Genomic DNA, 27,037 nt, shown 5'->3' on the forward strand with positions numbered 1-27,037 from the left:
TTGAAAAATTGTCTTTCCTTGTATGATAATATTCAGTAAGATTCAGAATATTTGAAATGAACAGAGACTTGTTAGCTTTTGTCTGTGCCATAAATCTGTTCTTTATGATTCTACATATTCTTTCTCTGTATTTCCTCATGTGTAATATAAAAAAAGATTCTGAAAAGTTAGATTATTTTTCTATAGAATCTATGTTTTTATGAAAATTCCAAAGCTAGAAAACATTGCTTACAAAACAATATGCACGCAGAGGTGTCAATAGTAAGAGCTAGCTCAAAATGCCCCTGTCAGTAATCACTGAAGTTGTAAACAGATTAATCTGGCTTGGTTTTCTTTTCATTTCTTTGTTCTTCTAATCTATACAGATTCCGGAAGCTCCCTGGAGGAAACGGCCCAGTCAGTTTGTATTTCCTGCAGTTTCTGTATCAAGCCATACCAAAAAGGCAGATGCCAATAATGTCACCTCTTATTAAAGTGATAATCTCATTCAATAAACATTCAGCATTTGTTTACTGAGCTTCTACTATGAGCTACTACTGCTAAATTAGATGATGAAGAGACAAGACAGTAATCTGGCAGCAAACCATCCAATGCCAAGTGCTTTTTTTTTTCCAATTAAATATGGTTCAAATGTGAAAAAAAAGTGAAAGTGTTAGTCGTTCAGTCGTGTTGACTCTTTGCAACTTCATGGACTGTAGCCCTCCAGGCTCCTATGTCCTTGGAATTCTCCAGGAAAGAATACTGGAGTGGGTTGCCATTCCCTTCTCCAGGGGATCTCCCTGACCCAGATCGAACCCAGGTCTCCACCATTGCAGGCAGATCTATTTTTCATCTGAGCCATCAGGGAAGCCCCTTCAAATGTGAAAATATGCGTGTAAAATTTGGAGGTAAAGAATATTTCAGCTCTCAAAACTCCTCTTGGTGAATGAAGCATTGCACATTTTAGTGAGATTTGAGACACCAGAGGACACATTCAAGTAGAAGATTTTCATCTAAGTGTTTTCTAAGATTAAGAAACCTGTTAAATGTGGCCTCATGTTCTAGGTCCTGTGATGAATGAGCAACAAGCCAGGGGTAGGAGTAGTGAAAAAGCTGGGTCATTCTGCAAGAGAGGGCAAAGGAGTTTGAAGGCCTCTGGGGAAATTAAAAAGAAGGAAGAGGACACAGAGAAGCAGAGGCAAGAGCGAAGAAACAGCAGCAGAGTCTTGGTAGGGGCGAGCCCAAGAAAGAAGTCCAGTTAATACAAGTTACCTAGTATGATTTTTTTTTCACCCTAGTCATTAAGTTTCTTGATGTGCTTGATAATCTTGATACAACTTCCTGGTCAACTCATAAACTTCAATCTTGATTATTTTCTGATTGAATTGACTAATTATTCAGTGTCATGCTGCTATGTTCTCATGCCATTTCAACTATCAGTTCAGTTCAGTCGCTCAGTTGTGTCCGACTCTTTGCAACCCCATGGACTGCAGCACACCAGGCTTCCCTGTCCATCACCAACTCCTCGAGTTGCTCAAATGCATGTCCATCAAATCAGTGATGCCATAATTTAGTGCATAGTATGATTAAATTAAAATTGAGGCTATGAATATGATGACATATCATGTTTGTGATTATTATCTTACAAGGCAAAAGAGACTTTGCAGGTATAGTTAATTAAGGCTCTTAGTTCTTGGTAAGGTGCTTATTTCCATGCATATATTAGAATGATATTGAACTGTTTCTAGTAGGCAACTGTGTGAACCATTTTTAAACAAATAGATAACTGTATGGAATCTGATTCCTTTTTCTTTCTTTTTTTTTTAACTAGCAAAGCAAAAGACTTTACTGGGAAAGGGTGCCTGGGCAGAGAGCAGTAGGGTAAGGCAGCCCAGGAGAAGTACTCTGCCACATGGCTTGCAGTCTCAGGTTTTATGGTAGCAGAGTTAGTTTCTGGGTTGTCCCTGGCCATTCATCTTGATTGACCCATACTCAGTCTGACTCAGGGTCTTTCCTAGTGGTGCATACATCTCTCAGCCAAGACAGATTCCAGCATGCTGAGTCCATCTTTGATGTTTGATGGAACAATCTCTCAAGTCCTACCATGCTCTATGTTACATAGTAAGGTTTGTATGTTACTCAATCGTGTCTGACTCTTCTCCACCCCATGGACTATAGCCTACCAGGCTCCTCTGTCCATGGGATTCTTCAGGCAAGAATACTGGAATGGGTTGCCATTTCCTCCTTCAGGGAATCTTTCCAACCTAGGATGGAACCCGAGTCTCCTGCATTGCAGGCAGATTCTTTATTGTCAAAGCCACCAGGGGGCTCTATGTTACATAATATAGGACATCTATTCCTACTCAGTCCTCCCCATGTTCCTCCACTCCATATCGTCAGTAAACATCATCCAAAAACTACACTAACAAAAATTCTTGATGTTTATTGGATTTCTTGACAAAACCATTGACTGTACAGTGATCCAAATCTGGGTTGATGCAGCCTGAAACAGAATCAGGGTGTGGTTGAGGAGGTGGCTAACATTGGGTTGGTTAGATACATAAAATCTAAAAGCAGGGTAGATCCAGGGTTTCTGGGGCCTAAAGTGATAAAGACTGGAGGAATTATCTCTTAAGGAAAACAATTCCACAAAAATACGAAGTTGAAAACAGAGGCTAGGAAGGAGCCCAGATAAGTGACAGGTACTGAAACTAAAGTTTCATTTGCTTCAAAGCAAATCCACTTCTGCCTATAAATCAGGAAAATCATGGGAGACTTCTAAAAGAAATATAATTATTTTGCAAGACTATTCTTTACATAAGACAAGAACCTCAGAACTCTGGATAGAATGGAGAAAAGATGGGGAATGTATAAAAATAAATTTGTTTGTAATGTCAATGTTTATCATTTATCATCTAAATCATTTCCTATGTCCCTATCATTGACACATTCTCTTAATTAAATGCATGTCAGATATAGAAGCCATCTCATTATGCTGCTATAATCAGACAGGAGCAGTTTATGTCATTACACTTAAATGCATGGTAATTCCCAGTGTCAAGGTAAGTATATATAGAATGTTGATTGCACTGCTTTCCAGTCCCTCTTATTAAGATTTGCAGATAATCTGCATGAATTATAGAGTGCATTATTATTATAATTATGGTGTAAAATAAATAGAAAGTAGATTGGACTCATTTCTTTTTAAATTCTTCTAACAATGAAAGATGTCCGTCTAAGAAAGAAGAAAGAGACATCACAGCAGTCTTTGACCACCCAGCTTTCCTAATCTGTGCCTTTCCTTCAGCTCAGCACGTTTCCTTTCAGAATGCCCAACTGAGAATCTACACAAAAACATCAGAAGAACATAAAAAGCATGGCAAAGAATCAGATTTTTAATCTGAACATTGTCTTTGTTCCTGCAATCGTGTTGACATCGTGTTAGGTGATATGGCTTAAGGGTGCGTGCTTAGTTGCTTCAGTCATGTCTGACTCTTTGCAACCCTATGGACTGTAGCCCACCAGGTTCCTCTCTCCATGGGATTCTTCAGGCAAGAATACTGGAGTGGGTTGCCATGCCCTCCTCTAGGGGATCTTCTTGACCCAGGAATTGAATCCATATCTCCTGTGAGTTCTGCATTGCAGGTGGATTCCTTACCGCTGAGCCGCTGGGGAAGCCCAGCTTAAGGGACAGCAGGATGTAAAACTCCATCCCACTGTCTGCTTTGCCACAGCACTGAGCATGCTGGGCAGCCTCCCTTCCCCCGTGTCCTGTCAACAACCTCCGCTTTCCATTTGAAAAACCAAACCCCTGCCCATTCTTTGATCCCATGGACACTGGAAAAAGCGCATGTGATCCAGGCCAGAGTAATTGGATTGTCTTTTCTGGGAGGCTCCATCTATCTACAACAGCAGGAAAAACAGATGGAAGTCATTAGGGCTGGGTTTTTCCAAGGGCACTGTGAGATGGTCAGTGGATTCCTGATAAACTCCTGAACTTGTTCCAGCTCCTGTCCTTCCGGAGGCCTAGGGATTCAACAGTTCCTTGGAATGTGTAAGACCTCCAGAATCCTTCCTACAAAGTCCTTATATGCTTAAGTGAGAAAGAATCAGTATCTATTGCTTGCAATCAATGTGCCCTAATGTGGGAAGTGTTAGTCACTCAACTGTGTCTGACTCTTAGCAACCCCACAGACTGTAGTCCACCAGGCTCCTCTGTCCATGGAATTCTCCAGGCAAGAATACTGGAGTGGGTTGCCATTCCCTTCTCCAGGGCATCTTCTGAACCCAGAGATCAAACCTGGGTCTCTGGCATCTGATCCACCAGAGAACATGGGAAGACAGGTGCTGACCCCGCTGTGGAAGGTAAGTTAACATTAAATTAACAGAAACTCACTATCTGAGTTCCCAGTTATGCTTAATGCTCCCTTTATCTTGGATCTACTTTTGAGAGAAATCTAAAAGCAGACTTAAAAATTCCCTTCCTTTCCCCCCTCAAAAAATTTTTCATGAAAAGTTTAAAAATATTTAGTTCCTTTCATACTTCACCAAAGCTGCCATACTGTGTCTAAAAATACATGCAAAATGCAATATGAGAATATAGTGTCTTATATGGAAATCCCCAAAAGAAAAAAATTTTTTTTCAAATGCTTATAAAAGCCAGATGAATTTTGGAGTTAAAAAAAATTGTCTCTTGTGGTTTGAGACTTTACTGAGATTTTTTTTTTTTAACCCTCTTTAAGATCTAATTTGCAAGTTTATAGTCACTCCTGGGGGACTTTTAGTTTTAAAATAATTTCAAAAATGATTAGCTAATTTTTAAATTATTTAAAATACTTTTGGCAGGTTTATACTTGTATATATGTTTGTATAACATGAAAGAGATTACTTTTGACAAATTGAAATTAGAAAGCCAGCTACCTCTAATAGCAGCTTAATTGCTTTATCTATTTGAACAACAAAAATAAGTTGATATAGAGAATTTTCCAAGCACAGCATTTTCCTAATGATTTCACTACCAGCCTAGTGAATCATACAACTCACAAATATAGACAAAGAGAGTGAGCCCTCAGTGGAATTACTCAGGCGAGATCCCCCTTTACCTCTTTTTCTGTATCAGATCATGCTGGAGACGGCCTTTCCTCTCCCCAGATTAAGACAGGACTTAAATTCAACAACTGCCTAGCTATCTGCTCTAAATTCTTCAGTGTCTATTTTTCAGAGTTGAGCCAAATGCATTTCTAGACTTGTGTATGAAAATGTTTTTAAAACAGCAAAGGAAATCTATGTCCAATGTAGTATTAAATATTCATAAATCGCTATTAATTACAAAATAACCTTTGACTTTTTCTGCCTGTACTTCTGAATCACTCATATTAGGACACACTTTCTCTAGAAGCAATGCATCTGATCTTTCAGAGATTAATTACTAACCATAGTTCAAGTCAGGGTAAGAGAATGGAAAGCTACGGTTTCAGCACCACCTATAAACATCTAGATAACAGTTGCTGATACTCAGATTATGGAGATAGTGTGTGCTATAATGTCAAAGAGCAATGAAACTGATAAAAGTCTTGGTGACACCCATATTTGGGGTCTTCTTTAGAAATCAAAATTGAAGTAGAATATTACTTGTTTGTTTTTTTTTAATAGCAATGTGAGTTATAGGGTAGAGAGTTGTTCAGTCACTAAGTTGTGTTCTACTCTTTGCGACCCCATGAACTGCAGCACACCAGGCTTCCCTGTCCCTCGTCATCTCCTGGAGTTCACCCCAGTTCACTTCCATTGAACTGGTGATGCTATCCAACTATCTCATCCTCTCCCGCCCCCCTTCTCCCCCTGCCTTCAGTCTTTCTCAGCATCAGGGTCTTTTCCAATGAGTCGGCTCTTCACATCCGATGGCCAAAGTATTGGAGTTTCAGCTTTAGCATCAGTCCTTCTAGTGAGTGTTTAGAGTTGATTTCCCTTAGGATTGACTGGTTTGATCTCCTTGCCATTCAAGAGACTCTCAAGAGTCTTATCCAGCACCACAATTCAAGAGCATCAATTCTTCGGCATTCAGCCTTCTTTATGGTCCAACTCTCACATTCATACATGACTACTGGAAAAACCATAGCTTTGACTATACAGACCTTTGTCAGCAGAGTGATGTCTTTGATTTTTAATATACTGTCTAAGTTTGTCATAGTCTTCCTTTCAAGAAGGAAGTAGGAATAGGGAGATGGCTTTAGAAAACATGGTTTTTGTTGCTCACATAACAGAGACGGTACACGTGGCCATGTTTCCACATGTCCCAGCTCTGAGAAAGAATCTCAAGTTGTTTCTCTCTGGTCACACCAAGTAAAGGCAGGAGGGTTTTCCTGTCCCATGTCCCATATCCCCCTGTTTGTCAAGCACCTAAATTTCTGGTTTTGGATGTATTCTCTAGATGGGATTGGGAGTGACATTAGAACCACTAAGTGTTCTGGGTCACTACAAGGGGGAGATCCATACCGAGGGTTTCAGATGGAGCTGAACAGGCATCAGTTGTTCCCATCACATCAGCTCTCAGCAAATATCCACTAGACATACAGTTGCTGTAGCTCCTCTTCATCAGTGTGATGCAGGCCATATGGACGGGAATGCACGGGTGCTGATGCCCTGCCATGCCCTCAATAGTGTGCATGTGGCGGGAGCTGGCAGAGTCTCGAGGCTCCTCTGCTCTTTGTTGTGGGGTCCTTCCAAATCTTTCCCTTTCATCACATGGCCCACGCATGACATGTCACAGTCACGCATAATCCTTCTCACATGTCACAGTCCATGCATAATCCTCTTGCACCACCGCTGACCACACTGCCCTCATCTCCTGAGGGCTCTGCACACATCTTCCCTGGCAATTGTGTACATGTGTGTCAGCTTGCTTCATTTCTCTCCTTGGCTAGCTTGACTAGCTTTGCACCTAGAAGTGACATTTGCTGGCATCTGAGTGTACTGCACACAACCTGCCCTTCCCAGAAAGCGGGATAAAGTTAACAACTGGAATCTGTTTCTTCAAAGCAAGAGGCTACCCAACAGCATGTTGGCTGGATGCAAATCTATTGAAGTGCTCACATCTTTCCACTAGAGAATCACCATTTGTGTCTCTAGACACTCTCCTTTCTTCCAGCATCACTGACCACACCCACCCCACCGCACAGATTGCCCAGCCTCAGACACAGGCATGGCTTCCCTTGAGAGCAGACAGGCTTCGGGTAGTGCTTGCTCAAGGAGAGTGAGCAGCTGCTCTTGTTTAACTGCAGAGAAAAGTATTGGGGTAAACACCAACACAGTCTCCTGACATTCCTTTCTCCTCCCCAAAGTCACTGAGTCTCTGAGGTGTGGTCACCTACTCTGTGCAGATTTTATCTTCACTTTCTGGATCCTTTCTCATGGCCCCTCCCACTCCCTCCCTCGGGTTTCCCGAGTCTGCTTTAGTATCCCAATTCCTAGCTTGAAAATTTCTTCCTTGCCTGATAATGGGGGAAGCTCTCTTCTTCCAAAGACCTTCCTAATATGCCCCAGGCCTCTATACTTTTCATCTAAGATTGGACAGCATTTTCTCTTCAGGAAGAAGAAAAACTACTCTTCAGTAGTTTCAGCTCCTGTATGTCTATAATTGGGGTCTTTAAATGTCCATCCTTTGCTGTAATACACTTTCAGTCATGGGCTTATGAAAGTCTCTGTTCCAAAATCAGAGGGGACTTTAGAAAACATATTTCTTTGCTGCACACCATTTTTCTCATTGGCTCGCAACTCTGATTTCAAGCTGACTTGTTCCAATGCTCATCTAAGATTATGTTATTAGTTTGTGGAGCAGAGGTGTCTCATGCAAGAGTTCTTCATCATTCCAGATAAGTGTCCATGTACAAGGAGCATGAATTTCAACAATCACCTAAAGCAATTTGCATAGCAATAGACTTTTCCTTTGGAGAAGGCAATGGCATCCCACTCCAGTACTCTTGCCTGGAAAATCCCATGGACGAAGGAGCCTGGTAGGCTGCAGTCCATGGGGTCACTGAGGGTCAGACACAACTGAGTAACTTCACTTTCACTTTTCACTTTCATGCATTGGAGAAGGAAATGGCAACCCACTCCAGTGTTCTTGCCTGGAGAATCCCAGGGATGGAGGAGCCTGGTGGGCTGCCGTCTATGGGGTCGCCCAGAGTTGGACACAACGGAAGCAACTTAGCAGCAGCAGCAGCAGAGTTTTCCTTATACCTTCATAACTAAACACATCTCATACACTCCTTTTTTTTTTTCCTGCTGAAACTAAAAACATAATTATTTCAAGTATGGATATAAAGAGTGGTTAAAGAGTCAAGTGGGAGGGGACATGGGCAAACATTTCCATGACTGATTCATGTTGATGTTTGGTAGACACCAATGCAATACTCAAAAGCAATTATCCTCCAATTAAAAATGAATAAATTTTAAAAAGAAAATGTTACAATCTAAGTTGTGGCTGAAGCTCCAAAATAGTGAATGCCAGGCATTCCCACACTTGACTTCCTACAGTGGAGGTAGTTAAAACAAAAATTAAAAACAAAAACAGTTACACAATCATTGGCCCCTAACCCACCACTGAGTGCAAAGGGAGAGTGTAGAATCTTTCTTGTGACCTCTAACTAAGTGAGAAAAGATTCAAAGGGACGAGTTCACAAAGCTTCCCAGGCACAGATGGGATGAGAAAAGTTCAAATAAATTCTGTTCTTCTCTCACAATTAGGGTAGGCCCCATAGGTTATCCAGGTGGTGTTAGTGGTAAAGAACCCACCTGCCAATGCAGGAGACATAAGAGATGTAGGTTCAATCCCTGGGTCAGGAAGATCCCCTGGAGGAGGGCATGGCCACCCACTTCAATATTCTTGCCTGGAGAATCCCCATGGACAGAGGATCCTGGCAGGCTACAGTCCATAGGGTCATATAGAGTTGGACACGACTGAAGTGACTTAGCACTCATGCACCATAGGTTATCTAGCTTTCCTCAAATAGCATCCTCCAGTTAGTTCAGTTCAGTTCAGCTCAGTTCAGTCACTCAGTCATGTCCGACTCTTTGCGACCCCATGAATTGCAGCACACCAGGCCTCCCTGTCCATCACCAACTCCCAGAGTTCACACAGACTCAAGTCCATCGAGTTAGTGATGCCATCCAGCCATCTCATCCTCTGTGGTCCCCTTCTCCTCCTGCCCCCAGTCCCTCCCAGCATCAGAGTCTTTCCCAATGAGTCAACTCTTCGCATGAGGTGACCAAAGTACTGGAGTTTCAGCTTTAGCATCATTTCTTCCAAAGAAATCCCAGGGCTGATCTCCTTCAGAATGGACTTGTTGTCAGTACTGCCTAAAATAGACTTGTCTTAGTAACTGAGGTGTGTTTTATGTAATAACCAAAAACTTAATCTTCATTCAGAGTTGAAACTTCTACCTTCCATAGCTCTAACCCATGATAGGTGGGAAACCAGCAGTGGAAAAGGAGAGGCAAATTCGTCCTTCTTTATTCCACCAACATCTCCAGAAACCTGTCCTACTTAATGGCCACAGTTTCTGATCCCTCAGGGCTTAGAGCATGGAAAGGAAGAAGAGACAAAGAAAGAAATAATTTTGCCCAGTTGGCACCAAGCTGAAATTGGTTTCCACAGAGATTGGTTGGTGTTTAAAATGGATTCTTTCTCTCATGGGTGTCTCTTCATAGACTCTTTGGCAGGATGCTCTAGGCCAGTCCCAGGTCTGTTTGCTGTCAGATTCATTCTTATCCCGCCTGTCCTATATTTCAGCAAGCTGGCTTCTTTGGGTTTGGCCAATTAGGGCACTAAATGGGGACCAGAAAGGGGCTGAGGGGAGAAGCCAGAATAGTTCTCCTCATGTCCCTTGACCTGCAATGTCCTCTTCAGAAATAAATGGCTGTGCTTCCTCAGAGAGTCAGTCCTAGCAAAGAGCCCCACTCTGATTCCACCTCCTTTCTGCTGGTCCCACCCCATGGACTGCAGTAGCACCTTCCTCACTTTTTTCTCCACCCTAAGGATGTAGTGGCCTCCTGATCTTTCCAATTTCTGGGTCACCTCTCCAGCCCCTGTCTGGTTCTCAGCTCCTCTGTCACCTGCATGGACAACTCCCGGCATTAAGTTTCATTCACTGGAAATATATGAAGGTATTTTTTATCTGTTTTCCTAGTTAAACCCTGACGATGCTCTCCAACACACACACACACACACACACACACACACACACACACACACACAGAGTCTCCCCCAGTATTGGGATCTCATCTTCAATTCCCAGACATGGACGTGTACTCTGGGTAGGCACTTGCAGTTCCTGCCGCCTTCTGATCCTTGAAGATACTTTAGTACCTTTCAGTTGAGACCTCCTTGCCTTCTTTCCTTTCTTTCCTTGGCCAATGGCCATCTTTGATGGGATTTAAGACAGACCAAGCAAATCTGATTATTAAGAAAACAAACTGTAGGAACTGTCAGAGAAAGTCTAATTATTTCCTGTTTTAGCCCGGGTTCCCCTAAAAGGAGACTCTGAGACACACGTGTCTGTATAAGCAATTAATATGGGAATATGATCCCAAGGAACAGAGTAAGGGATGAGGGAATGAAACACAGACGCCCTATTAGTTTTCTATTACTGCTGTGTCTTAAGACAGTGAAATTTATTACCTCATATTCCTGAAGTCACATGTCTGAAGTGGGTCTTACAGGCTGAAATCAAGGTGCTGACAGTGCTGGTTTATTTCGGAGCTTCTGACAGCAGAATCCATTCCCTTGGGTTTTTTATTTTGTTTTGTTTTGGTTTTTTCAGATTCTACTTAGATGCTGCCAGTATTCCTTAGTTCCATGACCCCTTTTCCACAAAACTCCAGCTTCTTGTATCCATCATCATACTTTCTATTATCTCTAATTCTACTGCTCCCTTCTTTTTTATTTTTACTTTTGGCTACACCATGCAGCATGCAGGATCTTAGTTCCCCGGCCAGAGATTGAATCCACGCCCCTGCAGTGGAAGCACAGTCTTAACACTGGGCCACCAGGAAAGTCCCCTACTGCCTCCTTCTTACAAAGTCTCTTTTGATTACATTTGGTCCATCCAGATGACTCGAGAAAACCTACTCACCTCAAAATCCTCAATGCATTCATATCTGAAAATTCCCTTATGCCATAAGATAACATATTTACAGGTTCCAGGATAAGAACATGATTATCTTTGGGGTATCATTTTTCAGCCGACCGCAGATGCACTGGCCACTGCTATGTCAATTCATTCTGGTAGAACCTTCTAAGTAGTCATGAAATCCATCTCAGGCCACCCAGCTAGGGGAAGAAAGGAAGACAAAGTTATCTGGCAGCTGCTGCTACTGCTGCTGCTGTCGCTTCAGTCGTATCCAATGCTGTGCGACCCCATAGACGGCAGCCCACCAGGCTCTGCCCTCTCTGGAGTTCTCCAGGCAAGAACAATGGAGTAGGTTGCCATTTCCTTCTCCAATGCATGAAAGTGAAAAGTGAAAGTGAAATCACTCAGTCGTGTCCGACTCTTCAGGACCCCATGGACTGCAGCCTACCAGGTTCCTCTGTCCCTGGGATTTTCCAGGCAAGAGTACTCGAGTAGGGTGCCATTGCCTTCTCCTCTCTGGCGGCACCCATCCCTTATTGATCAAGGTTGTGCCCTGGGTGTAAACTCCCCCATAAGTCCAGAAGCTAGTGCATTAGTGTGAAGTGGGGTCCTACAATGTCCTACGACATTCACCACAGCCTCAGAAAAACCACAACACAGAAGCAAGAGGTTCAAGGTAAGATACAGTCAATTTTCACTTCCCAAAATAGACTGAAGCCTGAATGGCTAAAGTAAGAGATGAAACCTAAAGAATGTGAAGAGATTGATAATAGGCATCCAATTTACTTCCTTGCTCTCATCTGAAGACACTGGCAATTTTAGCCAGTTTGCTTCCCTTTCTTGGGCATTGTGCCACTCTTTCTTCCTTAGAACCCTTCTCACAGGGCTTTAGGTAAAAAGGAAGCATCCCATAGCCAGATTCCATGGGGGAGAAAAGCAGTCAAGAGTACAAACTCTTCAAAAGCCTAAAATGAAAGAATCAAAATATATCTCTAGTGACTATCACAAGGAAGTGACACAGAAAGAAACTCCCAAAGATTGCATTAAAGCACAAGAAAGGAAGTCAAAGAAGTGTGGTTCCTTCTAGCTAGAGACAATTATTAGAGTTCAAACTCTTCTCAGAGAGAACCAGGGAAAGAGCATTTGTGTCCTGAACTGGCATATTTCTAAAATATTTCTAAAATACTACCAAAGTGACAGAATCAGGAGGTAAACAAGATTTACGCCTTTGGGGTCATCCGTGTTCTCCATGACAATTCCCTTTAATGAACAAACATCCGGATTTGTTGCAAACCTTAGGGCTGACTTCACTCTTCTATGATAAGAAATGGGAGGAAAGTATTGGCTTGTGTATGGAGACTGGAGGTGAAGTGAATAGCAACATGATCACACTGATAGTCAAGAGTGTGAACTAAGACCATACTGTCTTGCTTATCAGATGGGCAAGGATCCGGAGGAGAAAATAAATACAGTTTTGAAGAAAGGATGAAATAATGAATATTCTAAAAATGTAAAGTATAAATTGATAGTTTTTTGAAAGGCATTCTGGCCTTATCTATCAAAATATAATGGGTGCTGGTCATGTGACTCGTAATTCTACTCCAGAAAAAATATCTAACAGAAATACATGAGCAGATGAGCAAAAACGTATATGAAGACGTGTTTATTGCAACATTGTTTTGAACAGCAAACCATTTGAGAAGCTATCTTAGAAAAAAAAAGAATGAGTTCTTTATGTACTGATGTGAAGGGGTTCGTAATCTATAAAGAGAAATAAGCCATTTGCAAAACACAAGGTGTTATGATCCAGTTTATATATATACATACATATTTATTTATTTAAATAATATTTGCACCTGTGAAAACTTAGGTAGGACTTCACTATAATGTCACATCCTTATATGTTATAGGACAAACACTGTTTATATTGTCCCTATCATGGCCAACATCAAGTTCACGGAAAAGAAGCCGTGAGAGCTACTTCCTGTGTTTCAGAAAAACTCTTCGTTTCTCACAAGAATGGTAAAATGGGTGATTAAGATGAGAATAATGAATATGACTGTGTTAATGAGAGTGCTAATATCAATAAGAAAAGAAAATCCACTCTCTTGAACAAAAACTGTATATAATCAAATGTTAGATGTGCCCAGGGGTGTTTACTTTTTGTTGCTATTCTTTTCAGAGTTACTCAAATTCTTAGAGATAAAAAATAATTTTGTTTGAAAATTCTAAACTCTACAGTTTCAACTCCTTTTTCTTTTGAAATAATTTATTAAGCGACTTTTTAAAAAGCCAGACAGACTTCCTAAAGAAGAAAATTACAGCAGAACAAGTTTATATATGTTCATAAAAATCTAAAAAGTCTGAAGACTTCAGGCTAACATGGCAGATGGAATGTGAACATAACTCCCTTGCAAAACCCACTAAAATAAAAGAAGATATCAAATCAAAATTTAAACCCACCCCTGCAGCATCAAGTTTTATATAAGTTACATCTGAGGGTGTATTTATTTTCATTTTACCTTTAAGAAGATTTGTTATATTTATTCAATATTTCTTCATATTGATACGTCTTTTTATCATCCATTTTATGGCTATGATAGTAAATAATATGTTAATTGCTTTTATATACTATTAAATAACTTAGGCACAAAAGGCATGAAAATTAATGTCAAGCATTTATGTACTTTTGAAGTTTAATAAAAATTAATAATGCACTCAAAAAGAAGATTCACAAGGACTAAGAGAATGTAAGAGATAAGAGTAAAAGAGCAGTGTTGGGACATTCCAGGGGCTAAGACTGTGTGCTCCCACTGCAGGGGGCACAGGTCAGGGAAGTAGATCCCACAGGCTGCAACTAAGAGTTCAAATGCTGCAACTAAAGATCCTACACACTGCAACTAAAACCTGGCACAGCCAAATACATACATACATTGAAATATTTTCATAAATAAATGAATGAGCAGTGTCAAGACATTTTGGAAGATGGAAAAGTACTCAAGTTACCAAAAACTGAACAAGTGTTCCTAATAAGCACTGGAAAGGGAGGAAGAGGGAATGAGGCAAGTCACTTTATTTCACAAAAACCCAGAGACTCAAAAGCTGGGCAGAGGACCACACACAGAAGGAGTGTCTGAAAGCTGCTACACTCCAGGTCCCCTTCCTCATTTGTCACCTCCAGACAACAGCTGCTGATCAGAGCTCACAAACACATGGCTGTCTTGTTTCTGCATCCACAAGATACTGAAACTCCTACGTGGGAGGCAGGGGTAAGAGTTTCTGGAGGGAGAATGGCAGAAACGTGGGACTACCACCTGCATCTTTGTAATCCTGGGAAAACTACCACCATTCCAGTAGGAAGGAGGAGAAATCCAGGAAGGAGGAAAAGGCAGAAGAAAAGCTTGAAACCTTGTAAAGGAGAAAAGCAAACCCTTCTCCAGGAGAATCAGAATTTAATTCCAAGACTGAGAAAGTAAAACTGTTTAATAGACATTATATGAGAGGATAGGCTGCCCCTTTGTAACTGGTTTTCCCTCAAAGCAGCACACCACAGTTTTCAGAGCACTTTTAAAAAATGACCATTGTCTGCCCTGGAAGAAAGGGAAAAAAAAAAAGTTTAATCTAAGATGGCTGAAGATATCAAATTTAAATTCCAGACTTGTATCCACTAGAGTCAGCAGAAAACCCTGCCAATATAGACAGTTTATTTGGGAAATACTCAAAGCAGCAAAAACTTAGAGCAAGTATGCAGAGATTTCTTGTCCTTGGAATGAGAGAGAAAGAAACCCGGGGACATATTGTGGTGACCCATGACTTCAAACAGTATGCATAAGCCCATGAAACTAGTGGTTAGGAAAGCACTCAGAACTACCCAGTGTGACAAGAGAAATATTGTTTCACATATGTGATTTCTATTCAAATCCACTCAGATCCAGAGAAGGGGATCCTATAAAGAAGTGTTCATTAGCTCGGGTTACAAATGTCTAAGACCACTCCCAAGAAGACCTACAACCTGCAAAGTTCAATGAATTTAACTCAACTTATTGGTGACAGTGAACTTTGGGTCACCATCCATTCCCATCAGTATTAGCTCTCTCTTGCTATGACGCCTTTACATAAACACAACCACAAATCTTAAGTGACTCACCATCTTATACATTTATTTTGCTCACAAGTCTATGGGCCATTTGGATGACTCTTCTGCAATGGGACAGGCTTAGCTGATGTTGGCTGGACTTGCTCATGGATCTGAGTCAGCTGGGGCCTGACTGTCTATCGTGGCTTCAGTATACAGCTGGGATATCTCCTATCCCATTCATGTAGTTCCTCTGTTCAGCAGGTTAGCCCAGCCTTGTTCTCTTAAAGGAGGCTGGGGTCCAAGAGAGGGAGCAATAGCACCCGAGGCTTCTTGGGATCCAGGCTTGGAATAAGCAGACCTTCATATCTGCTGCAATTTATTGGCCAAAGCATGTCACAACGTCAGCCGGATTCAAGAATGGGGAGGTAGAGCACTTCTTTATAGGAGATGCTAAGATTTCACATTGCAAGGAGCATGGATACAGGGAGGGGTCATCAATGAAGGCCATTAGGACAACTAATCTCCCACACTAGCAACTGATGTAAGAGAATTAGTTTTGTGAGTAAATCAAAGGAACTTGGTTAAAGACAATGTGATATCCTGGCACAGCAACAACAAAAAAAAAATCATATTGGTGAGAAAACTACTGAAATTTGAATGAAGTCTGTATTTTAGGAAAAAATAATATTAATCTCCTAGTTCTGAAAAATTCATCATGATTATAAGATGCCAACAAGAGGAGAAGCCAGGCAAAGGATGTATGGGAATTATACCGTCTTTGCAACTTTTCTGTAAAACTAAAATCAATTTAAAATAAGGAAGCTTGTTTGGGGGCTTCCCTGGGGGATCAGTGGTGAAGAATCCACCAACGCCTGGCAATGCAGGAGACATGAGTTTGATCCCTGAACTAGGAAGATCCCATGGGCCATGGATCTAAACTCATGCAGCACGACTATTGATCCTGTGCTTTAGAGCCTTTGCTCCACAACATGAGAAGCCAACGCAATGAGAAGCCCGCACACCGCAAAAAGAGAGTAGTCTTCGCTTACCGCAGCTAGAGAAAACTAGCCCTCGGCCTGGCCCACAGAGCAACAAAGACCCAACACAGCCAAAAATAAATAAATAAAATTATTAAATAATAATAAACGAAGTTCAGTTATAAAAAGGAAGGGAGGGACGTTATAAAAAAGGAATGGAAGGATGTTATAAAAAGAACCTGGTACCTAAACCATGTCGGTGTGCAGCACCCTTAGCTGGGTGCATCTCTGAGAGTCACGGTGAATGCTCTTAACCCATATTCAGAAACCTCAGTGCCCTGGGAAAGTTTGGCAATGTCGGGGAGGGGGGCGGCGGGCAATGAAAAGCCAGAGCAGGTGGTTTGGCCAGGGCCACATCTCTGCAGACCTCCCAGGCGACAGCTACACTGAGCCTCGGGCTTCAGCAGGGGAAGTTTCAAGCTCAGCGGGGCCAGTGGTTGTGCCAGGATCCTTTCTCAGTGTGATGGATGGGGTGATGACCCCACTGGCGCTGGTGGTTACAGGACACAGCACACGGCCATGAGGCTGCAGCGCTTAGGGAGTCTCTTTCCTTCCCTTTTCAAACAAATGAGCTGCAGACTGTACCATGGCCTTCTGACTTTGTGGGAGGGACAAATTGTGATCTTCTTTGCCATGCTGTAGCTCTGACACAGAGGCTCAGTGAGACACATAAACACACAATTATGGTACAATGGTTGTACCTGGTTGATCACAGCAACCCATCCATGTGGGCATTGAAATTAGTCAAGGGAGGCAGGTGAGTGAAAGACTGTGGTTTCACCATTTTAAAGCAACTTCCAGGAGGATAAACCCCATCTCATTATCCCAGACTGTTCCAAAAACAGGGACCAAGAGAGAAACAGATAAATACATTGCTAAGAAACAGGAACTCTAAGTGGGCTAATCAGGCCTTCTCCATCACATTTGAGACATGGTCTCTGAGAAAAGAAGAGTCTTCTTTTGCTGCTGCTAGAAAGTGAAAGGTTTGGTCACTCAGGCATCTCTGACTCTTTGCTAGAAGCAGTTATAAAAATACAGACTGAAGTTAAAGACTACCCAAGAGAAGAGACAAGATATGGCAAGAAAAAAAACAAAAACAAAAACTCATCGTAAGGTAGTTCAGGCCCCAGAATGCAGCCAACCCTAAGGTCAGAGACACCTCTTGGGTTTCCATACTTCTAACCATAGTCTAGTTTGAGTTGGGTTTCTCTCACTTGCCCCCACAAGAATTCTGCCTCAAACAGAGATCAGTAGTGGGAAGTGGGGTGTTGAAACTGACAGGCATTACATCATGAGTCTGGTTGAAAACAAGCAGGATGCTGGGCATTGAGAGTGCCCTTTTGTCACTGGGAAGGTGACAGTACTTGGTAAGTGGTAACAAAGCAGCCTGGCAGATGTTTCCTATCTGTGTTCTGGGACTCAATCTAGTTCAGTTACGTGTGTCTGGTGAACCAACTATGACAAAGTTAAGTGGGTTGACTGTGTTTTTGTCATGCTTCAGCGAGGTCCTAGACTTCTCAGGCCAAGCTCATCCTCTGATAAGAGAAAGGAAGGGTCCACAGAGTCTCACCATTTCTTCTTCCAGCAATCTTTATGCGGACATAAGAACTTATTTTTCTATTTTGAAAGGAAATCATATGGGAAGGCAGGAAGAGCTAGAACCCCGAGGAAACCAAATTTCCCCAGCCCTCACCAAGTACTTCAGGATATATGCTCCCACCTCAAAAAGACTATGATGTCACCATTTTAAAGTGACTTCCGGGCAGATAACCCTATATCATTATCCCAGCCTATTCCAAGAACAGGAACTAAGAGGGAAACAGGTAAAGATACTGCTAAGAAACAGGAACTCCAAGTGGGCTAATTAGGAACTCTGAAAGCAGGTTGGATTCAAGGATCAGGCTGCAGTATGACTGTGTCTTAGTTGCTAGCCTATTGGACTTCCAAACATTGAATAGGTTGACCTCCCTCTGAGATTTTAAGGAAGTGTTATTTCCAGAGACAGCGAGCCCTGCAAACAGGCTTGTGATTGATTGCTCAACCCCTGAGGCTGTCCTCAGGCCGCCCAAAACCTCTACCAGAAGTCCTCCAGCAGCTCTTCCTGAACTTTATGGCTAAGTTCAAGGAAAAGATTCCAGGAAGTCATATTTTAGCCCGCCTCTGGCCCAAGCCCCAGTGCAGTGTGATCAGTAGTAAACCGGACACTGCATTTCCATCTCCATCTGGCTTGTGTGTCGAACACACAATTGATTCTGAATCTGGAAAGGAAGAACTGTAAGTAATTAAGCTTCTGCCTCAAACCCCAACACCAAGAAGCTGGAACTTTATCCCATACACTTTGGGAAACAGTAGGGACTTATCACCAGTTTTAAGCAGGCTTAAGGCAGATAAAACTTGTGTGTTTTGTAAAGGTAACTATGGCAGCATGGTGGCTTGGCAGGAAAAGGGTAATACTGGAAAAATAAACCAAAAAAATTAGCAAGCGATAGCAATAGGAAAACGTATAAGGGCTTGAAGAGTTACAATGAGCAGGGGAAACACTGAGGGAGGCAGGAAGATGAAAAGCTAGCTGATGCAGGAAACGCAACAGAAGGAATGCATCCTGTACGGTAAAGGGGGCACCAAGGTGAAACTTTGTGGCCTGTAAATGGATACAAGTCACTGGCTTTGTTTTTGTTGGAGGGAAGGAAGAAACAGACAGCTGGAATTCTGTCCTCAACAGAAGGGAAGATTTTTAAACCCCTGTTTATTTTACACTTGAAAAGGATTCATCCTGAAAACTGCCAAGCAGTGAAGATGCTCTTAAGGGATTTTGGCAAGATGTACACAAAAGAAAGCCTCGGTTCGCTACTGAATTGTTGCCCCTGGGACCTTAAACCATAGCAGGCACTTAGGAGTCTCCAGGTCCACGGCACAAGGTTTTTGGTTAGATAATAAGGCTGAATGATATTCTTTTTAGATCCCCTTTACCCTGGATGAGAGCATTGCGCTAAGCAATCCTCAAGGACTCAGCAGACTACAGAATCATGCAAACCAGAAAAAAACTCACCACACACTTTCGTGATTTAGAAATGCTAGAAGAGATGATTACTTGCCCAAGAGAGTTTAGCATCAGTCCTGTTCCATCAACATCCCTTCTGTTAAACACTGCATTTCTCACTGCTGTGCCTTTCCTGCTTTGTCACAGCTTTATTTTAGTCCCTAAGTAATTCTACCAGGGACAGTGAATAAATACTCATCGGTCTCTCAGGCAAATGTAGATTCTGTTTGGCAGTTAGAGTTTGTCCATCATGCAGGGTTTATGTGAGGTCTATTATATGGGCTGAGTGCCTAGCTTAGATCCCGCCATATAAGAAGAAAATATGGCGTCTATCCCCAACTACACGGAAAACTGTGGCTTTAGCTACTAAAGTGTTTAGCAAAAAGACACTTTGCTATTACAAATATCTGGTAACCCTTCCCTGTTTTCACTCCCATCTGTACTTCCTTCCCCTTTGATGCTTCTCCAGAATTACATTTATCACAAGAATTCAGAAATTTAGTAGGTTACACTAAAAAAGAAAAAACTTAATGGTAATCAAAACACCACTCAAAACATTCTTTGGATGGCCCCAAGGTTATTATTCACCAGTATACTGCTTCTAACTCTTCACAAAGACTAAAAACTGTTTCTCATCATCAGTAAGAAGACTTAAGTTCTTTCCCAGAAACAGCTTAAAGTTCTTCCCCAACTTGACCAGCTGCACTTGAATTCAGGGTTTCCGCCCTAGAAAGAATGTAGTTGCGTCCAAGTGGCATGAGTCACTGAATTCTAAGCAGGGGGGGTTTCATCTCTTTAAGAGGGGCAACGGTGAGTTGTTTCTTACGGTGAAATAATGCTTAAAGTGGACCAAGACTCAAGCCGGCCCATCTCATAGCTTTTTTCCATGACTGGGAGCTGTAAAAGGGAAAACTGATGAGAGAGAAAGAGAATATTTGAACTCTGGCTGTGGGCCAATCAACTTTGCAGATTTACCAAGTAATCTTAGCCAAGAGCAAAGGTCCTTGAGCGATGGTATGGACGGTATGGTGGGCAACAGTCCATGGGGTCACAAAGAGTCGGACGTGACTGAGTGCCTGAGCACAGCACGTGGAAAATTAAGCCCCTCTGGGATGCCCATTAAGGGCTTGCTGGCTGTCTGTAGGAAGCTCTATCGTCTGCTGAGTCCTTGAGGATCGCTTAGCACATCAAGTCCTGCCACCCTATTTGCTGTTGAGAGCTCCATAGATAGACTGCATCCCAGCTCCACCTTCTTGGGACTTTTATCAGGAGAGCTCAGCCATTGTTTCTGAGATTTGCAACAGTTCATCATGACTCGAACATCATTTACATAAAGATGAGTTTTTATTCATAGAAAGAAAAAGTTTTCGGATGGACTTATGATTATGTGACTCATGCAGGCTTTTTTTTTTTTAATTGCTGAGGATGGATCCATTTAATTTTACCGATAGTCTTCCATACAATATTTCGTGGAATCATCACACTTAATTTGAGAAAGATAAAGTAGATAATATCAGGTCTATTTGATAGAATCACATAACACGCATGCAGCAAACACCTACTAGAATGTGAGCTGCTCTGCTGGATGCTTTGGGAAATAAAAAGCTGAGTAACGCATAGTCCCCGCTCTCTGATAGCTCATAATCAAGAGGCAAGACAAAGCAAAGTCGCATGTAACCACAATACAAAGTGGGCTGTGAAAAGCTTTTGGTTACTTTCCATAGATTAATGGAAACACATTGAAGGACTGCATGCAGGAGTGACGTGACTGTAACTGCATTTTACAGAGATCACCTGGCCAGCAGGATGGAGAACAGATTTAAAGGGAAGAACTGAAGCAGAAAGCATTAGGAGGTTTGGGCAACAATTGAGGTAAAATACAAAGGAGACTCAACTTAGCACATGGAATACAGAGGAAATGCATGAAAAGATTTTAATCAGAAGAAATTAACAGGACGGGGTGGCAAAGGATCAACTGATGAGGGATGCTGAGGGAATGTGAAAAGGAACAGCTAGACTTCTGCCTTCAGCAGCTGGGTAGAAAGCAGTGTGTACACTGTAGGAGAACAGGGCAGTGAGAAGGACAATCAGGCCAGGCTGAGACCAAGAGCCAGGGGAGCCCTAGGGAACTGTGCCACCCATGACAGAGTGGGGGGTGCCTGCAGCAGCTTCACAGCAGACCAGGTCGGGAAGGCAGGCTCTGGGCCACGGATGCCAAGCATAGAGTTGGACTTTAATTCAGCGAGCTGGGGAGAGGCTTGAAAGCAGGAGAAAAACAAGACTGAAGCAGTTCTCCTCTAAAACTAACCTAATCAACAAAGAGACAAAGATTCCAAAAGGTCAAGTGGTATGAAGACACCTAGTTAGTGTCAGAGACAAATTAAAAGGCAAGTCTTCGGACTCCTGGTCCATTCTGTGCAAGGACAAGGAACCCTACCTGCTTCTCAGAATTCTGTGTCCTCCTCTATCCAAGACGTCCTACTCCCCAAGGGTAAGATGATTTGAGAGAACAGCATTGAAACATGTATATTACCATATGTGAAATAGATGACGAGTCCAAGTTCAGTGCATGAAACAGGGCACTCAAAGCCGGTGCACTGGGACAACCAGAGGAATGAAATGGGGAGGGAGGGGGGGGGGGGGGGCGGTTAGGACAGGGGGACACATGTACACCCGTGGCTGATTCATGTCAATGCATGGCAAAAACCACCACAATATTGTAAAGTAATTAGCCTCCAATTGTAATAAATAAATAAATTTTTTAAATATATAAAAAATACCAAGTAAAAAAAAAAAGAAATCCTTCTCCCTTAATCAATCCCAGCCATGATATTTAGCTTGGACTAGAACATTTGGCACATTAAGAAAACGAATGGTTACTTCCACTATTTTTTGGTAACAACCAAAAAGCCCAGTCCAGTGTTCTAATCTAAAAAGCTCAAAAATACTGGTGATTATAAATGTAGATAATGGCAGTGCTCTTTAAGACTCTTTCAAAGTCTAGTGGGAATAAAAAGAGTAGAAAGTCACTTTAAAAATAATAAAATGGCTTCCAAACACACATTAGTATAGTTGCTGTCGTTCAGCTATTAAGTTGTGTCTGACTCTCTGCAACCTCATAGACTGCAGCACGCCAGTCTTCCCTGTCCTTCACCATCTCCTGGAGTTTGCTATAGCTTATGTCCATTGAGTCAGTGATACCATCCAACCATCTCATCCTCTGCTGCCCTCTTCTCCTTTTACCTTCAATCTTTCCCAGCATCAGGGTCTCTTCCAATGAGTCAGCTCTTCACATCAAGTGGCCATAGTATGACAGCAATAATAAGAGATATATTTTACTGAGGTTTTATTCTGATAGCAGTTATTCAATGTATTATTTTGTGTTGTCTCAAAAGATATCTATTTGATAGATGAAAAAATAGAAAGTTTACATAATTTGCTGGCTGCCTTGTAGTAAATGGTGGAATCAGAATTTAAGCCTCAAGGGAACCCTCCTACACTGTTGGTGGGGATGGAAATTGGTGTAACTGCTATGGAGAACAATATGGAGTTTCCTTAAAAAACTGAAAATAGAGTCATATGATCCAGCAATCCCAATCCTGAACATATATCCATAAAAATGAAACTTTCTATTAGAAGAGATGCACCCCAAGGTTCATAGTAGCACCATTTACAATAGCCAAGATGAGGACGCAACCTAAATGTCCAACAACAGATGAATGAATAAAGAATAAGTGATATATAGATATATACAGATATATAGATATAGATACCATATATATACACACATATATATATTATATATGCATACATATATATATTATTCAGTCATAAAAAAGATGAAATAATTTCACCTGCAGCACCATGAATGGCCCTTGAAACTACCATGACAAATAGAATATCACTTATATGTGAAATCTAAAAATAGTGTAAATAGACTTATTTATAAAACTGAAACTGACTCATAGACATAGAAAATAAATTATGGTTACCAAAAGGGAAGGGGGGAGGGATAAATTAGGAGTATGAATTAATCAATGCACACTATCATATATAAAATAAACAATAAGAATTTAGTATATATAATAGGGCCTGGTGGGCTGCAGTCCAGGGGGGCGTGAAGAGTTGGACACGACCGAGGACTTCACCTTCGCTTTTCACTTTCATGCATTGGAGAAGGAAATGGCAATCCACTCCAGTGTTCTTGCCTGGAGAATCCCAGGGACGGGGGAGCCTGGTGGGCTGCTGTCTATGCGTCACACAGAGTCAGACACGACTGAAGCAACTTAGCAGCATAGTCAATATTTTGTAATAAACTATAATGGAAAAGAATTTTTAAAAATAATATAAATGTATAGCTATATAATATATATGTGTAATCATATCATTTTGCTATATACCTGAAACTAACACAATATTGTAAATAAACTATACTTCAATAAGAAAAAAAAAAAATTTAAGCCCAGTTCTAACTCCAAAACCCAGCTTTTAAAGACTGTTTAAAAAGTGGACTCACTGTTCTGCCCTTCAAAGCAGTTGACTAGAGAGAGTTCAAAAAAGCTAGAAAGAGAGCAGCAAGGTTTTTGCTTTGATTCTTTTTTAATCAGTACAACAAACAATGCTTTTCATGGGGCTATACAGGCCTTTTTAGCAGACAGTTGTCTTTTACTCAGAACCACAGTCACCAGCTCAGAAAAAAAGGGGGTAAAAAAGGTTCCCAATCGCAGCAAAACTGTTCGGGAAGAACAAGTTCCTATTTACCCAGGAAATAAAGATTGAGGAGGAGGGCAGAATAAGAGGTGAGTGGACTGCCATTAACTTCATCTGTCTTAAAAAAGCACTTTGATGAACAAAAATAATCACGAAACCTCAATACACCGACTTCTAGTCAGCAGATGCATTTCAGGCACATGTGAGCTTGCGTGCGTGCGTGCGCTCACAGTTCATCCAGAACTTGAGGGGAAGCACTGGAAATCCAACAGCCAAGGTCAGGCTGAAGCAGTGGACGTTCCAATGGACTTCCCAGAGCTGTTATTTTCATGACATAAAATGCTGTGCATTCATTCTTCCCTTTTTTTAAGGCCCTTGGGTATATTTCTTTTTTATGGTTGTTATTATTTGCTAAAGTGAATTTAAGAGAGAAATTCCATGAGAGCAAAAGGATGAGTTTTTTAAACAAATATTTTATAATATAACTTTACCTCAACAGCTCTCTTTACCATGTTTATTCATGAGCAGGCAGTGAATTTTAAATCTGCTCCTTCTGTGATCCATCTCTTGAGAAAAATAAAAGTTGAGCTTGATGAGAGAGAAGGCTCACAGGAGAAAATTTCTTACTCTGTGCTAAGCAGTCATCCTAGTTGAGAACAGATTATGGGAAAGAGGAGCCATAAAAAATAGCATGATCAAAGTAGCCTGTGGGAAAGGAAAAAGAACGAAGCAGAGTGATAAAAGAAAATAAAATAAGATGATTAGAACCAGCAAAAATTGATTCTTTTACATGTACTGATCGTTTGTTTCCAACATTGCTTTACCTAATATTATCAGTTTCATAGTACTGTCTGGATTATATCAAAAATGTTGGCCCACTGCAGCATCAAATTTGGGAGCCATATGGTCAGTCCCATCAACAGCAAAGCAAGTAATATACGACTACTTCAGGGGAGGCTCAGGCGGTAGAGAATCTGCCTGCAATGCAAGAGACTTGGGTTCGATCCCTGGGTTGGGAAGATCTGCTGGAGAAGGGAACAGCAACCCACTGTAGTCTTCCTGCCTGGAGAATTTCACAGACAGAGGAGCCTGATGGGCTACAGTCCATGTGATGACAAAGAGTCAGACACAACTGAGCAACTAACGCTTTTGCTTTCACACTCTCAAATAAACAAATGCTGGTTCAGAGAAGGGATAAAAAGTAAAGGATGACAATAAAAAGAGGTGGGGAAGAATGGGGGCGAGGGGAGGAAATCACTCAGAAGCACAAGATGTGATTCCTTATGAAAGAAAGTGCATGGTTAAATTTTATATTTAAACACTGTTGCAAAGAACCAATCAAGCAATTGAAGTAGTTTAAGAAAAAAGAAATGAACAGTAAAACTCACAGATGTCATTACTACAGCTATTCAAAACTAAAATTAAATAGATATGATGCACACTGAAGCTAAATATTAATATATTCAAAAAAGAGAAAATGGGGAATATAAACTAAAGCCACAGATAATCTCAATAATGTACTGACTCGAAAGACTGTAAATCTAGATGAACACTTAAAGGCAATTTATTCAAGAATGAAAAGAAGAAGGGGAAAGCGTTACTCACTTAGTTGTGTCCGACTCTTTGAGATCCATGGACTATAGCCCATCAGGCTCCTCTGTCTATGGGACTCTCCAGGCAAGAATATTGGAGTGGGTTAGCCATTCCCTTCTCAGGGGATCTTCCTGATCTGGGTCTCCCGCATGGCAGGCAGATTCTTTACAATCTCAAATCTAAAAGAAAGGTTATTAATTTACATGACAGAATTATCTGAGAGCTTATGAATACCACTGATCATGTTTTACAAGTGAGACAAATGCCTTTAACAGAAAAATAAAAGATTTTTGCATTTAGTATGTCAAATGAATTGCTGAAAACTTTTTAAAAGGACTTGGCCTAGGATCACCAAAAATATTACAAGAAATTATCTACCATAACTCCTTCTTTCTTGGTTTTTCTTTTTTTTTTTTCTTTCTCTCTTGGTTTTTCTATAAATAATAATTTTACATTGGAAAACTTCAGGAGGATTTACCATTGAATCATAGATCTGGAAATAATCTCAAGAAGTTGTCTAAAAACCTACATTCTTCCAGACAGTAATGATTTCAAACTAGGCGACTTAGTCCTGTTTAAACTTTTCCAACAAGGCTCAGAAAGGAGATGCTACAATCAGCCTTGAAAATACCCATTGGTCAATTCCCAACAACCTCAAAAGACTATTTTTAACTCTATCATGGAACAACAAAAATAATCAAGTTTCGGAAAAGACATTTTTCCTAAATATGATTTTCTTGGGGGTAGTATGTTGCTTTCCTCTTACGACTAAAAAGTATAAACTAAATTAATTTAGTCTATTTTGCTAAAATTAAAAAAAAAGAATTATTTAGGTTTAGAGCCCAGGCAGTCCAAGGAAGAGCCTGGGAAAGACCCAGACAAGCAACAATCTAGCTCTAAAGAGACCCCATGTTCACTATGGACAAACTATGACATGACTGGCCACTGGGTGAATCACAACAGTGTATCTATTTCTGGAAATGACAATGCAGAAGTAATCAACTTCTGTGCATTATTTGTGGTTGGAATCTTCAGCTTTAGCCTTGGAAAAGGCCCTCCACATCCTCCCTTCCTTGTAACAAAAATGAAAAGCTAAGAGAAAATTTCCTCCCTTCTTAATCAATGTCCCTAATTTCAGCTTGGAGCCTGTACAAAAGCAAAATGTTGGTACCTTGTGGAAGTCACAGCCTCAACAACAACAGTGCCCCTTTCTGGATCCTGCCCATCTCCTTTCACACTATACCTCTTTTTAAAGTTCATCTGCAATTAACCAGTAACTACCTTGCATCTCCTATGCCACCTGTTGCTGAATATAGCACAAAAGCACTTTTGCTCAGCTTGCCACCCTAGAGAAACCCACAAAAATATCTAAAAATACAGAGGAAAAGCTCCCACTTCTGCAAAACATGGGCAGCATCACAACCACAAACCACATATCCAAGAGCCAACCTGGCAGGCACTGTGCAATCTGGAC

General features: G+C 41.3%; 1 long non-coding RNA gene across 1 annotated transcript in view; it reads right to left on the reverse strand.

Annotated features, from left to right (window-relative positions):
* Positions 1-26,787, reverse strand: part of LOC138446640 (uncharacterized) — a 50,054-nt gene extending 23,267 nt beyond the window's left edge. The window contains exons 1-2 of the long non-coding RNA XR_011259484.1: positions 26,735-26,787; positions 25,576-25,742 (exon numbers count right to left, since the gene is read on the reverse strand). This is a non-coding gene — a long non-coding RNA (uncharacterized lncRNA). The remainder of the gene's footprint in view (positions 1-25,575; positions 25,743-26,734) is intronic.
* Positions 26,788-27,037: the final 250 nt, after the last annotated feature.

This window comes from Ovis canadensis, chromosome 10 (assembly GCF_042477335.2).
Source record: "Ovis canadensis isolate MfBH-ARS-UI-01 breed Bighorn chromosome 10, ARS-UI_OviCan_v2, whole genome shotgun sequence".
Lineage (NCBI taxonomy): Eukaryota > Metazoa > Chordata > Mammalia > Artiodactyla > Bovidae > Ovis > Ovis canadensis.